Source organism: Meles meles, chromosome 4, assembly GCF_922984935.1.
Source record: "Meles meles chromosome 4, mMelMel3.1 paternal haplotype, whole genome shotgun sequence".
Classification (NCBI taxonomy): Eukaryota; Metazoa; Chordata; class Mammalia; order Carnivora; family Mustelidae; genus Meles; species Meles meles.
In genome coordinates, this window is record NC_060069.1 from 135,897,577 (window position 1) to 135,912,941 (window position 15,365).

The 15,365-nt window shown below is 36.5% G+C and overlaps 1 protein-coding gene and 1 non-coding gene across 4 annotated transcripts in view; both read right to left on the bottom strand.

The window, feature by feature from the left end:
- Nucleotides 1-15,365, bottom strand: part of NRIP1 (nuclear receptor interacting protein 1) — a 99,720-nt gene that overhangs the window by 68,252 nt on the left and 16,103 nt on the right. Inside the window, exons 2-3 of one of the 3 annotated variants that reach the window (XM_046001756.1) lie at nucleotides 11,928-12,009; nucleotides 57-155 (exon numbers count right to left, since the gene is read on the bottom strand). The exons of 1 other annotated variant lie outside the window; for it this stretch is intronic. The gene's annotated coding sequence lies outside the window, so the exon portion shown is untranslated. The remainder of the gene's footprint in view (nucleotides 1-56; nucleotides 156-11,927; nucleotides 12,010-15,365) is intronic. One more of the 3 variants, XM_046001757.1, reaches the window with a different exon arrangement.
- On the bottom strand, nucleotides 6,061-6,215 carry LOC123941107. The gene has a single exon (XR_006818192.1). It is a non-coding gene; the product is annotated as a small nucleolar RNA SNORA62/SNORA6 family (small nucleolar RNA).

Here is a 15,365-nt window from a genome sequence, read left to right on the forward strand (position 1 = left end):
GCCATGACAGGACTACTCTTGGTATCTGCACAAGGAGTAAAAGAAATGCAACTGACCCTTGAACAACATGAGTTTGATCTGCGTAGCTCCACTGTCTTTCAGGAAAATTTTTTGGAGATCTGCAACAATTTGAAAAAACAGAAGAACCATGTAGCCTAGAAATACAAGAAAATTAAGAATAAGACTACAGTATGTAACACACATAGCTATTCATGGTTATCCGGAAGGCTTCCAGTAAACAGTAGGCTATTAGCAGCTAAGTTTTGGGGAGTCAAAATTACACACAGATTTTCGATTCTGCAGGGACTGGTACCCTTAACCTCCATGTTCAAAGGTCAACTGTCTATCCTTTGGTTTTTATATATATATATATATATATATATATATATATATATATAACAAAGAAACAGCTACTTCTGCCTTCTCTCAAGTTACACTAAGACTTAAAAGCTAAGAAAATAGCATTCTGTGGTCACCAGACTAGGTTTAAATTGTACGCGACTTTCCAACAAATACTATTCACCCTTAACAGGAACCCATGGAAGTACTTAAATAAAATGAAAGTGTTATTTATCCATTTCTTATTTACTGAAATTATTGCGAAAATAGCAAATTAGCATGGACTCAGTATTAATACAAACTCTGTGCACATATTTTTAATACACTTGTCAAAGTTACATTTAACATTCACTGTCCAGAATTCATAGCCATTCACTGTCAGGCTTTATCCATTTCTATTAGGATAAACACTTAGACATTCCTTCAAAATTTGTGTCTGTAATATAAAAAAGAAAAAGAAAAACAAACAAAAAAACACTGAAGGATCAAATATTTAGCCACCGTTAAAAAATAAAAGGCTATTTCCTATTATGACCTAGATCATAAGTAAGGGCTTTGTATACTAACCACCTAAAATATACCTGGATGACCTGTAAGGTTAACTTCTCAAACCTATTTAGTTGCCAGAAGAATAGTATCCAAATTGCACATCACATTTTACCACGAGTAAGGAAGACTTAGAAACCATAATCCCTGCCTCCTCCTTACAAACTCAGTCTTTGTTACCAAAATGTGTCACCAGCATCTCAGCATTTAAACACACAAGACCATACAGGCCCCTATTTTCAGGGTCTACGGTGGTGACTGTATTCATGGTTCAAGATGCTGGTTCTATAAAACCGCTTCCTTCCCGGAACCTCTACCCCTCTCTTTCTTTGAACTAATTCCACAGCTATAACCAGATATACGTGATATCCATATTTTTGGTGGGGGGGGGGGGGAGAAAAAAGAAATCCCTGAAAAATCAGAAACTTACTCCATTCCTAGACGCTGTTCTGAGCACCAGAAATATGCCAATTAAAAAAAAAAATTCATCATTCTGATTTCAGTCCCATTTAGAATGTCTATGAGCCTGGTAAGCTATTTAATTTTAAATACTCCTAGGAAACAGAATTGACAGGGATGGGGTCACCTTTGAGAAACTTATGGAAATCTGTGAGATGATGCCCTTCAAAACTTTTTTTTTACTCCGTGTAATTCAATATGATGACTTAAAGATCAATTCTGGGAAGTTGTTAACAAAACTTTCAAATTCATTCATCTCTCAAATTGTTGCATTCACCACACAGGTAATTTATTACTTTCCCAAAGGCATCTCTATTTTCTTTCTTGTTTCAGATGAATGGTAAAGAGACTTATTACAGTAAACATTCAGCTAACACATCAAATCGATCTTGTCATTAGTCAGGTAAGGAACATTAAAACAACATTCTATGTATTTTACATGAAGACAAAGAACCTTAAAGTCCACAAAACACAGTTTGAGAACTATCACAAATGCTCAGATCATACTTTGGAACCTACAAATTTCTAACCACATGTAAAATCTTCACACAAACCACATGTAAAAATTGTAGCACCTTAAGCTTAAGTAACTTGGGCAGCGCTGTACATGATAAATTTGTATCCTTTTCTTAATTGTTTCTAAAGCTCCAGGATATACCCTGGAGCTGCTGTCTCATCAACGTTTTATCACCCCATACACGCAGGGCTTGAAGCTGGGTGCCTTACGAATCACAGATGTATAAAAGATATGATCCCTTCCCTTCAGAAGTTTACAATCTTGCAGAAGAGATGAATAAAATAAATGCAGTGCGAACTGTACTCATCAACTACTACGGGAGAACAGAAGAGGGCACTTCAGGGTGATTACTCAAATCACAAAACAGGTAGCGTTTTTGGTAAAAGAAAATGAGAAGGGCTCACAAGACAATGGCAGAAGAAATGTGCAGTTAATGTCTCTGAGGCTCAGGCAAATGGAATACGATGTTGGGATAAGAAGTAGGAGCCAGATAAAAATAGAATTTGGCCTTTATCTTGTTAGGCAAAGGTCTTTGTTCAGAGTTATTAATATTTTCTTCTGAGAGGTTTATTGTCCTACAGTATGTAGAATGGGTTGAATAATAAAAAAGAAAAGGCAAAAAGACCAGTTAGAAAGCGACAGCAGTAACTGTCTAGCAAGCAGGAAGTACAAATGCTTGAATTTGGAGAATGGCAGTGGAAGGAGAAAGAAACAAACCAAAACTTGTAATTCTTCCTGCTCTCATAAAAATGACTATTGAAATGGTCAGATATATCATGGGTTGTTAAATAAAGGTGTAAAATAAAACCAAACACTTGTAAACAGACTTGCAAGAAAAACTGAATAAATTATCGCATAAAGTTACCTACTCTACTTTGGAAAAAAACACTTCTTTTAATTCTTAAATTTTTAAAATATTTTTTACATCTTTACTGAGATATAATCACATACCATACCATTCACCATTCTGGAAAAACCACTTATAACAACTCCTTTCAATGTATTCTAAGGCAGGATACCATTTGTTAATGTAAGTCTTTGATTACATTTTGTATTTTAAAGATATTTATTGTAGGTGATCTAAATACAAAACTTTAAAAACTACAATTAGAAAATGTCTACTAAAAGAAAAAAAAAGAAAACGTCTACTAAGTTGAAAAGCAATCTATCCTTTGCCACATATAAATTATTTCTGAAAAACTATCAAGGTCTGTTTGATTCATACTAATTTTAAGATGCCAAAATACAGTGTGTGTCTCCATATTTCACAAGAAGAAGTATCTTATAAATATATTTCTCTGATTACCAACATTATTTTTATAACCCAAATGGAAAGATACACATATAAATACCCAAAAGATAAATTACCTGGCCATAATAATTTACATGTTACCTTTCAGAGGTATAATATATATTAGTTTGATGAATAAACTATTTTTGACGAATTCAAATGATCAAAATGTATTATTATATATACACCTGAAGATCTTTGGTTTTTTTCTTGCTTTAAATATTCCCTGCTCCCAGAAAATTCCTAAAGGCAAATTTCCAGGAGTGGGAAAAAATGTGCAGTTTGTCCACTCATTCAAGAAATATTTAGTCAATCAATATTTATGAGCTCCTTCTAAATCCCTGTCTGTCATCAAGCGACAACAATTTTTAAAAGTACGACTGATATACAAAATGCTGTACAACTAAATGAATTTGGAAGTAAGCACAGGCTCATGAAATCACTGCCACAGGCAATGCCGTAAATATATCCAACACCTTCAGAAGTTTCTTTCTGCCCTCTTTTATTTTTTTGTGTGATTAGAACACTTAACATAAGACCTACCTCTTAGAGCAAATTTTTATGTATAAAATTACAGTATTGCTAACTATAGGTGCTGTGCTATACAGGAGACCCCTAGGATTTATTCCTCTTGCGTAAATTTAAGGTTTACACCTTTTGACCGAAACCTCAGTTTCTTCTTCCTCCCAATTCCTGGTAACCCCCATTCTATTCTCTGCTTCTGTGAGTCTGACTTTTTGGAGTCCTCACCAAAGCGAGATCGTGTAGCATTTGTGCTTCTGGCTAGCTTATTGTACTTAGGGTAATGTCCTTTAGGTTCATCCACGTTGTCACAAATGACGGGATTTCCTTCTTTTTTAAGGAATGGAAATACTGCGTTTTCTAGCTACATTCACATGCCGATGGACATGTGGGCTGCTTTCCTGTCTCGGTTACGGTGAATACTGCTGCAATGTGTACAGGAGTGCAGACAGCTCTTCAAAATCCTGATTTCAATTTCTTTGGATATATGCCAGGAGTAGGACTCTGGATTAGTTCTTTATTTTATGAGGAAGCTCCACTCTGCTTTATAGTAGCTGTACCAACCAAAACTCAGCATTATTCTTGCTTCTTTCATAGAGATTAGTGATGGACACAACATAAAAAGATTCCTGCCCTCAGGGAGCTTTCACTTTAGAAGAGGAAAATAATCAATAAACAATAATTTTAAGAAATTTTGTGCCATGGTAGTTTTAAAGGTGATAAGTGCTGTGGAAAAAGAATAGGGGAGAAAGGAAAGAGGGAAGGCCTCCACTCAGGGTGGAGGCCAGGTAAGGCCTCATTAAAAAGATGTGAAGGGGGGCGCCTGGGTGGCTCAGTGGGTTAAAGCCTCTGCCTTCAGCTCAGGTCATGGTCCCAGGGTCCTGGGATCGAGCCCCGCATCGGGCTCTCTGCTTGGCAGGGAGCCTGCTTCCTCCTCTCTCTCTGCCTGCCTCTCTGCCTAGTTGTGATTTCTCTCTGTCAAAGAAATAAAAAAATTAAAAAAAAAAAAAAAAAAAGAAGTCCAAGGAGGTGTTAGGTGAAGCACAGACACAAGGAGAGAAACGTTCACTTAGAAAAAATCTTTAAAAAAAAAAAAAAAAAAAAAAGATGTGAAGGCCTGGTCAGCAAAGACAGGAACTTTAAGTTTTACTACAACCAAGATGAGGGCTTTTCAACAGAGGAATGATTTTCATCCTTAAAAAGCAGCCAATACCATGTACGGTTAGAACTGGATGTCAAAAAAGTAAAGTTGATTTCTTTTAAAAAGGAAGAGGCTAAGTACTATTAAAAAAAAAAAAAGTTAGTGAGTAGGACTGTAAACCAGCTACCTCAGATCTAGAATACAAAATAACAGCTAACATATACAATTACGGCCAGTATTGCTCAAGGAGCCCTATCCCTCACAACAACTCCACATCTGACCACATTCAAAGGTCAATAGAACCTTATCCACATTCTGAACACTAAAAAAGCTTAAAGCAAGGCAATTTGGTAGTAAAATCCGACCTAAGTTCATATGAGGTAGCGTATGTCTTGATTTATCCTACTTGGCAAATATATGCATGAAGAAACATTAATTAACCCTCATAATGTAGGTAACCTTTAAATATCCTAACTGAAGAAAGTCACAGGTACACCGATATGTATACATATAACCTTTTTTTAACTGCCCTATTTTATGCAGAAGATAGTGGAATTACATTGCTCGGTTTTATCACATTCAAATGGAACCAGCCATGCTTTAAAAAAAAAAAAAAGGAAAAAAGAAACATACAATAAGATTAAAATTCTATTCATCATATAACGTAGAGTAAGATGAAAGCTATTACTCATCTGCTGTTCTAGATTTCGATTTTGCGGTTTAAAGATATGTATTTTTCATACATGTTCCCTAAACACGGGCGAATTGCTTTATCTGATGTTCAACCAAAGAAAATGTTAATTATTTCAACAGTGAAGGAAAAACAGGCAGTTTGAGACCCACTCAATGATGGTATATTAGCTTCTGACAATATGAGCAGGAAGGTCAGAAAGAGAGAGAATCTGAAGCAGATTACTCACTGGATGTGGAGCCCTGGGGAGGAAGAGGGAGAGGGGCTCGATCTCAGGAGCCTGAAATCACTAGCTGAGCCCAAACCCAGAGTGGGCCGCTAAAGCGACTGTGCCACCTAGCGCCCCTAAAGGATAACTAGATATGAATTTGACTGAAGCCTTGTCTTTTAAAAACCCAAGGTGTAATTCTATAGCTGTGTTGTCCAATAGGATAGCCACTAGATACATGTGGCTATGAAGCACCTGAAAAGGGACTAGTTTGCCTTTTGAAAATTTTTTTCAGTTTTAATTTTCAATTTTATTTTTATATGTATTTACACACACACACACACACACCTGCAGCAAGAATTACTATCACACTCACTGACTGGGCCAGACAGAGCCCTTTGTGGTGTTAGCAAAAGACGTGCCCCTCCTCGTGTAGCACTACCTACGCTTGCAAGTTCACTGGCCAGGCAGCGGCCTCAACTCCAAGCTCAACAATATAGAGGAAAGGTGACTAGTTTTAACTGAGAAGTGGCATAAGTGAAAATATACACTGAATTTCAAAAGCCTACTATAAGAAAATAAATGTAAGATATCTCATAGTTTTATATTAATTATGCAATGAAATATATTCTGCTGATATTGGGTTAAATAAAATATTTTATTAAATGATCAGTTTCTTTTCCCCTTTTTAATGTGCCTGCTGGGCAATTTAAAAATCACATGTGCAGCTTACATTATACTTCTTTTGAATGAACATCACTGCTCTCAAGACTGAGAAAAAGACCTGACAAAAAATTTCTCAAGTACTTATGTTCTAGAAAGAATAATTTCACTTTAGATCACCAAAAAGATTAACATAACACAGATATAAGTAAAAAGAAATATTCATCACAAATGCTAAGGTTAAGTTTTTTGTGACTCTAGAGTGTATTATTTTAGATATTCAAGAGGTATCCCAAAAATTCAAGAATAACTCAAGAATAAGATAAAAGCTTCATGTATAAAATGTCTGATTTAATTTAAAATTTCAGTATTTCCACAGTAGTAAATATATATGGGAGGGTTTCAGTAGGGTTAGGGGAGATCTAAGTTTCATAGATCAAATACATGCCGTAATGGCATCAGAAAACAGGCAACTTATTTTTTTTAAGATTTTTTATTTATTTGACAGACAGAAATCACAAGTAGGCAGAGAAGCAGGCAGAGAGAGAGGAGGAAGCAGGCTCCCTGCTGAGCAGAGAGCCAGATGCGGGACTGGATCCCAGGACCCTGAGACCATGACCCGAGCCGAAGGCAGAGGCTCAACCCACTGAGCCACCCAGGCACCCCCAGGCAACTTATTTTTAATAGAAGGGAAAATTTCTTTCCTCCTAAAAAAAAAAACAACTTTAGAGTTTACATAAAATTGGAGAAAAATAAATCTGTATCACAGTATAATCTGTCATTACAAAAAGATACACTGATTGACATTTCCCAAATATCCTCAAGAGCACTCTAAGTATGCATTCTACTAAAGTCAGACATACACATGTTCCACAGTCCAGCAGTTCGGCTCCTGTGCATACACTCATCAGAAAGGAATGCTTATTCCTACCAAATGAGCTAAACAAAAATTCATGGCAGCCTTATTTGTAGCCCCAAATTGGAAAGCTATTCAATGTCCATCCACAGTGGAAAGGATAAACAGTGGTGTGATCACACACCAGAATACAGACAGCTGGGGGAACACAGGACACACACACGATGACGCTCAGAGACAAGATGCTGATGAAAAGCTCCAACACAAGAGTTAGTATTACGTGATTCCAGCCATAAGAAGGTCAAAAACAGGCAAAATGAACACACAGCAAAATGCCATAGATTGGGGCGCCTGGGTGGCTCAGTGGTTTAAGCCTCTGCCTTCGGCTCAGGTCATGATCTCAGGGTCCTGGGATCGAGCCCTGCATCAGGCTCTCTGCTCAGTAGGGAGCCTATTTCTCTCTCTCTTTGCCTGCCTCTCTGCCTACTTGTGACCTCTCTCTCTGTCAAATAAATAAATAAAATATTTAAAAAAAATGCCATAGATTTGTTTCTGTTGAGTAGAGGCAGTACTGACTAGGAAAGACAGCTTTCTGAAGTAGGATGTTAGTTACACAGGGCATGCTTATGTGTAACAAGAAAAAAAAATCACTAAACTAGGAAGTAAGAGGGTCTATTTGACTACATGAAGTTATACCCTTGTAAAAGGTTTAGTTTTTTTAAAGTAACTTTCTTTTTAAGTGGCCTTAAGTATCATTAGTTTCAAAAGAATTACTTAAAACCAATTCCTGGGCACCTGGGTGGCTCAGTGGGTTAAGCCGCTGCCTTCGGCTCAGGTCATGATCTCAGGGTCCTGGGATCGAGTCCCGCATCGGGCTCTCTGCTCAGCAGGGAGCCTGCTTCCCTCCCTCTCTCTCTCTCTCTCTCTCTGCCTGCCTCTCTGCCTACTTGTGATCTCTCTGTCAAATAAATAAATAAAATCTTTAAAAAAAAAAAATAAAAAAAAATAAAACCAATTCCTATTTTGAATTTACATTCTTATTCTGAATTTACTTAATCCTACAACTAAACTGAATTTATTTGCATTTTCAATAAAAAATCGTAACCAGTTCAACTTTATTCAAACATCCTCTTAATTTTGAGATTGCATGATAAACTTTCAAAAATGGATAATTCATGACTTTAAAAGTGTAACAAGCCTCTGTATAACTAATGAACTATCTGAATGTCTGTTTCAAATATTTAATTGTAATAGTTCATTCTTATCTTCAATTTAAAAAAGATAACTTTCCATGGATGAGAAGAACAAATATTGTTAAAAGGTTTAAATTACCCCAAGCAATCTATACATTAAAGCAATCCCTATCAAAATACCAACAGTGTTTTTCACAGAACTCGAAAAAAAATCCAAATTTTTTTAAAAGATTTTATTTATTTATTTGAGAGAGGGAGATAGAGCAGAAGCCTGGGGATTGGCAGTGGGAGAAGCAGGCTCCCCGCTGAGCAGGGAGTCCAACGTGGGGCTCGATTCCAGGACCCTGAGATCATAACCTGAGCCAAAAGCAGATACTTAACCAACTGAGCCACCCGGCACCCCTCCAAAATCCTAAAATTTGTACAAAAGACCCCGAGTAGCCAAAACAATTTTGCAAAAGAAAAGTACAGCTGGAAGTATTATAATCCCACACTTCAAGTTACAGTACAAAGGTGCAATCATCAAAACAGTCTGGTATTAACACAAAAACAGACACACAGATCAATGGCACAGAATAGAGAGCCCAGATATAAACCCACAATTATATGGTCAATTAATCCTTGACAAAGGAGACAAGAATATGTAATAGGAAAAAGACAGTCTCTTCAACAAATGGTGCTGGGAAAATTGGACAGCTACATGCAAAACAATGAAACGACCACTTTCTTACACCACACACAAAAATACACTCAAAATGGATTAAAGACCTAAATGTGACACCTGAAACCATAAAAGTCCTAGAAGACAGCAAAGGCAATAAGGTCTGTGACATCAGCCATAGCAATATTTTTCTCCTGAGGCAAGAGAAACAGAAGCAAAATAAACTATTGGGACATCAAAGTGAAAAGCTTCTGCAACAGTGAAGGAAACAATCAACAAAACTAAAAAGCAACCTAATGAATGGGAGAAGATATTTGCAAAGACATATCCAATAAAGAGTTAGCATCCAAAACATATAAAGAAGTATATAACTCAACACCCAAAAAGCAAATAATCTGATTAAAAATGGGCATTTTTAAGACATTTCCCTGAAGACATCCTGATAGCCAATGCACATGAAAAGATGTTCAACATCAGTCATCATCAGGAAATGCAAAATCCAAGCTGCAATGAGGTATCACCTCACACCTGTCAGAATGGCTGAAAACAAAAACACGAGAAACTGTAAGTGTTGGGGAGGATGTAGCGAAAAAGGAACTTTCACTGTTGGTGAATGGAAATGGTATTCACTGAATGCAAATGGTACAGCCACTGTGGAAAACAGTGTGGCGGTTCCTCATAAAGTTGGAAACAGAACTGCCATAGATATACATAGGAACATATATATATGTACATATATATAAAATAATATATAATGGAATATTATTCAGCTATAAAAAAGAATGAAATCTTGCTACTTGCAATGGCATGGATGAGCCAGAGAGTATAATGTTAATTTGTTAACTGAAATAACTCAGTCAGAGAAAGACAAATATCATATGATTTCACTCACATGTGGAATTTAAGAAACAAAAAAAAAAGTAAGAAAAAAAAGAAAGAGAGAAAAAGAGGGAGAGGGACAAGCCAAAAAACAGACTCTTAACTATAGAAAACAAACTGATGGTTACCAGAGGAGAGGTGGGTGGGGGATGGGCGAAATAGGTGATGGGGATTAGGCAGTGCACTCGTGTTAAACATGGGGTGATGTTTGGAATTGCTGAATCACTGCATTGTATACGTGAAATTACTATAACACTGTGTGTTAATTATACCAGAATTATAATAAATACCAGTAACCCCTCCCCCCAAATAAAAAGGTAACTAAATTTCACAAAAGCCAGAGTTTCTGATCATATCATTTCTTTCACTGGTAATAGTCAAAATTAAAGTTAACATCTGGGGTTCACTTATTTAAATTTCTTACTCACTTTTACCCTCCCTCTCGTCACTGACAAGAGGAAGAAAATGCCCCTTTGCCAATGGTGAAGAATTTTAAACACAAAAAGTTACTACTTTAAAAGTTCAATATATTGTGCTATGGAAACATAAAAGTCTGTAAATGTAACCAATCCTAGGAATTCATATGGTTTGACCAGTGATTAAGAAAATCTGTGACACTGATTTCTGTGTTATTTCATGTGAATATAAATAATAAATATCCAGTTAATAAAGAAAACATGTATTCAAAGAAGTTGACTTATTCACTACAACTTCAAGAAATACATTATTTTATTAAATATTTCTATTCCAAGCAAGAGAGCAGGCAAGTTTAGGAAAACACAAAACTTAGGGGACGTTTAAAGGTGGATATTAAGAAGGAAACTTTGGATAAGGCTGAAGGGAATTGCTTTCACCACTGACTTTAGTCTAATTTGGTGCAACCACATGGGGTCTTGGGGTCACAAAAGACAAAAATATAAAACGGGTAAGTGTCTTCCTTCCTTCCTAGTAATACATTACATGTCTGAGACTCAGGCTTTGCAAGCAGATGAATTATTATGCAACACTGATCTAACCACGTGATAACGCAGATCAGGAACTTAGCAGATGGGTAGAGGCAGAGTCAGGTGTCCAGGGATCCTGAAGAAAGACTGGCAGAAATGTAGACGGCAGCTGATCCCTATACTACAAGGTGGAGCTGTCAGAGGCAGGAAGGACTTTAGCCCTGCCTGATTAATTTAATGTATATTCCATACTGTCTTAGATAAATAAGTGCCTTCAATATCTCATTTTCAAATGAAAACATTCTTTAAAATAGCTCTATATGAAAAAAGGTAAAATGTAAATACTTCAGGTGCTTAAAATAGGCAATACTGTTTCTACCTAAGCCAGATTTATTTATTTATATTTTGGAAGATTTTATTTATTTATTTGTCAGAGAGAGAGAGAGTGAGAACAAGCAGGGGGCGCAGCAGGCAGAGGGAGAAGGAGGCTCCCCACTGAGCAGGGAGCCTGATGTGGGACTCAATCCCAGGACTTTGGTGTCATCACCTGAGCTGAAGGCAGATGCTTAACCGACTGAGTCATCCAGGTGTCCCCCTAAACCAGATTTTTAAACAAGATTTATTTATTTATTTTAGAGAGAGAAAAAGAGAGAGTGGGAGCGGGTAGAGGGAGAGACTCTCAAGTAGATTCCCTGCTGAGTGAGGAGACCCACGAGGGCCTTGATCTCATGACCCTGAGATCACAACCTCAGTGGAAATCGAGAGCGGGATGCTTAACGAACAGCGCTACCCAACCACCCCCTAAAAGCAGCTTTCTTTACTGACTTACACAAAATTCAGAATTACCAACACTGAAATATATCCCTCACCTCTATTACAAACATCAAACAACTAGTTAATCAATATCTGAAACTTAAAGAAAAACAAATAACAAAATGCAACATAATATTCTTTCTATAATTGGAAAGGCTTAACTATATCTTTTTAAAAAATGGAGCAACAGACAAAATACAATACCTTCTGGATGTGTGTCTCCTGACTGTTAAAATAATGGGTCCTGAGAACAGAGGTCTGAAATAGCTCACAGTCCAGAAACTCCCTGAAAATTAAGAAAAATAAATATTACTTCAAGTGCCTCTTATCTCAACGAATTTCAATGGTATGTTTTACAATGGAATCTTAATCATTGACTAAAATAAATTATCTCAAAAAACAACAAAAAAGATTTAAGATAAAAAATATTCTTCATTATACATGCTTTCCTGGGCATAGCTGTTGACCATATCTGATGAACAATTTGCTTACAAAAGTATTTACCAACACACTGTCTTTATACTACATAAACACCATTACCTATTCTCAAGGTGAGAAGTTAAGGGTGATGAAGAGGAAATCTGAGAGAAAAGCTACCAGGATTATTCTGTAGTCAATACTGAGTTTGAAACACCTCTTTTTCTCCTCTTTCTCTCTAGACCACTAGGAACAAAAAATGCTGAACTGAGATTTAGAAGCCTTCTAGATAAAGAATGACATCAACGTGTGGGCAAGTTTATACCCTTAGGAATAGAAGAGCGGGTGAAGATTTTCTGAGCATCAAGAGACACAGCCTGTACTTTAATACTGCGGTGGCTGAGGGGACTTTATCTTGGTCAACAGGCTAATGGATAGTGAAGTTAGTTGGTCATAAAGAAGGTGTGACACAGACATCCGGATCCCACCATGGCAACTTCAACTTCCAAAAATACAGTAGCTACTTTTCATCATTACTTCATTTTACCAGTGTCTGTAGTTTCCTTAAAACCACATAGAGGTATCAAATTTCTTTGAGTAATGCTTTCTCAACACCCTACCCAAGCAAGCTCTTTGACCATTATGCTTCCAGATCACTTTCTGGGTATCGGGCTTCTTCTTACTCTCACTGTGGCTGTGAACACCTCATTCATCTTTGAGTCCTCTGACACCTAACACGGTGCAAGGCCCAGAGCTGGCCTGCTCTGATCAGTGGATCTTCGAGACTTCTTCAATTAATATACCATGCTGAAGTAAAAACAATACCATGAAAGAAAGAGGGTAATTATATGGGCCACCTACAATGAGGAATACTTGCCTTTTAATTACTTCACTCACACACACAGACACAGACACATACACACACACACACACACACACACACAGACACACACACTCCTTCATCAGCAGAACTCTTCTAGTATCTATACTGATGCTCTGCCATCCTTTATAGACAATCAGCCTGGTAGCCTAGTCTGAACTAGGACTCCAATCCTGCTGTCCGAGGTCCTGCACCAACTGGCCTGATAATTGCACATGAACACAAATTTTCTATGCACATACATCAGCTGCTCCTAAGCAACCCTCCATCAGCAGCAGGAAATGTCACCTACATGTATGAGTCAAAGATACCCAGAATCATAACTAAGGGCAGAATGTTCCCAAAATTTTAGAAGTAGACAGACGGTACCATCTTAAAATAGAATTATAACTATTAGAGACAGATAACAAACAAACAAACAAACAAAAACCCTAAAAAGACCTCCCAGGGGTTTAAAGGAAAAAAAAAAAAAAGGGCATTATCATTTCCTATTAGGACATTACTTTTTCAGCAGCTAAATAAAATCATTACCAAATCATTTTATGTAATAAAATTTAACCTTATTTTGACCTTCCTCATAAAGCAAACAAATCTCTCTATCCAATAAGATTCCATCTGAACTATGTAAGATGATAAGCAATACCTTAATTGCATTCATTTACATGACTTTGAAACTATTCTGGGCTGAAGTCACTGACTACAAGGTCACAGAATACAAAAAAGTAAAATGTATACAATTTACTGAGGAGGAATGATCCACTTAGAGTGAAAGCACCTTCTCCCTCCTCATTAAAAGATACCAAATGCTTAATGCAATCAACAGGTGCAGAGTTCTCTTTTTGAAACATATCACACATATGCACACTGATTTTATAAATACATAGATATACTAAGAATATGTATTAGACTAAGTTCATCATATATTATGGCTTGCTTGTTAAAATCAATCTGCCTGAATCAATCAATCAATCTGCCTAAAATCAATCTGCCTGTGCCTAAAGCACAATTCACTAGCACTTAAAACCAAAAGATGAAACAGAGCTATTATTTTTTCCATTCTCTCATGAAATGTCTAATAACTAAAATTCAGGTTACAAAGTTATAACAATTTTTAGGACAAGAACTACAAACACAGGACCTTAAGTATATTAAGAGTTTCTGCTTTCTCTTTTTATAACCTAAACAAGCATACGTTCAATTATTTTGCTTAGAGAAACAGATTTTAAATGTCTCAAAGTCAGTAGTACAGTATTAGTAAAAAGGAGGGAAATACAACAGACAGAAATTGATTACCACAGATTATAAGAGCCAATGCCTATCTTTGAAAACTTCAGAATATACCAAACCACACAAAAACAAGGTAACCTAACAAAATATTTCCCTTTAGTTTTGTAAAATTCTAATACAAACTAGATAACATTGGCACTTGAATTTACTGAAGAAAAGAGAAGGAAATGAAGATAGGATCTCGGGGCCACTTTAAAAATGTTTATTAGTACAAATGTAGAGCATCAGATATTTGTTTTATGTTTAACATAACATCACTGGAATATTCATTTAAGAAATTTCTATCCAGGGTTGCCTGGGTGCTCAGGCAGTTAAGGGTTCAGCTCATGGTTTGGGCTCAGGTCATGATCTTGGGGTTGTAAGATGGAGCCCCAGGTCGGGCTCTGCACTGGGCTAGGAGCCTGCTTGGGATTCTCTCTCTCCCTCTGCCCCTCCCCACCTTCTCTCTCTCTTTTTCTCTCTTAAAAAAAAAAAAAGTTTCTGTCCATTAAATTAGAGAAATCTCCCACATTTCATTAACTAAGTACTTTTATACTCCTCAAGCCAATGTTTTGTAATTAAAACTGAGTTAGTGAAACAACCTTATTATAAAATGTATGTCTCTTCACCTTCTCTGCCTTCACAGAAGGGCAAGACATTTTTTCATGTAAATCTGTGTTAGATCCAAATAGTTTCAACCGATGCTACTCCACAAAGAACACAGGATAAATACATATTTAAGTACTATATTCCTAAATAAACTCCAATACCATAATGTCATTGTCCTTTTTAAATGAGAAATAAAATATCTCATTTTTTCTCTATAAGTTAAGCCAATTCACTTTGGAATAACTTACTAATAAAATTAACACATACATGTATTTCTAAAGGTACTAGTTACTATTATGATCCACATATAACTTTCAGTGGCCATATCTTCTTTAGATAAATTTTCTTCTGTAAGAAGCAATTCAGGATCTAACATAATATACATAATTTAACTATGTAACAGGCAATTCATGGTTCATATACTTTGACAAGGATAAAAACATGGGGGCCGGGGCACCTGGGTGGCTCAG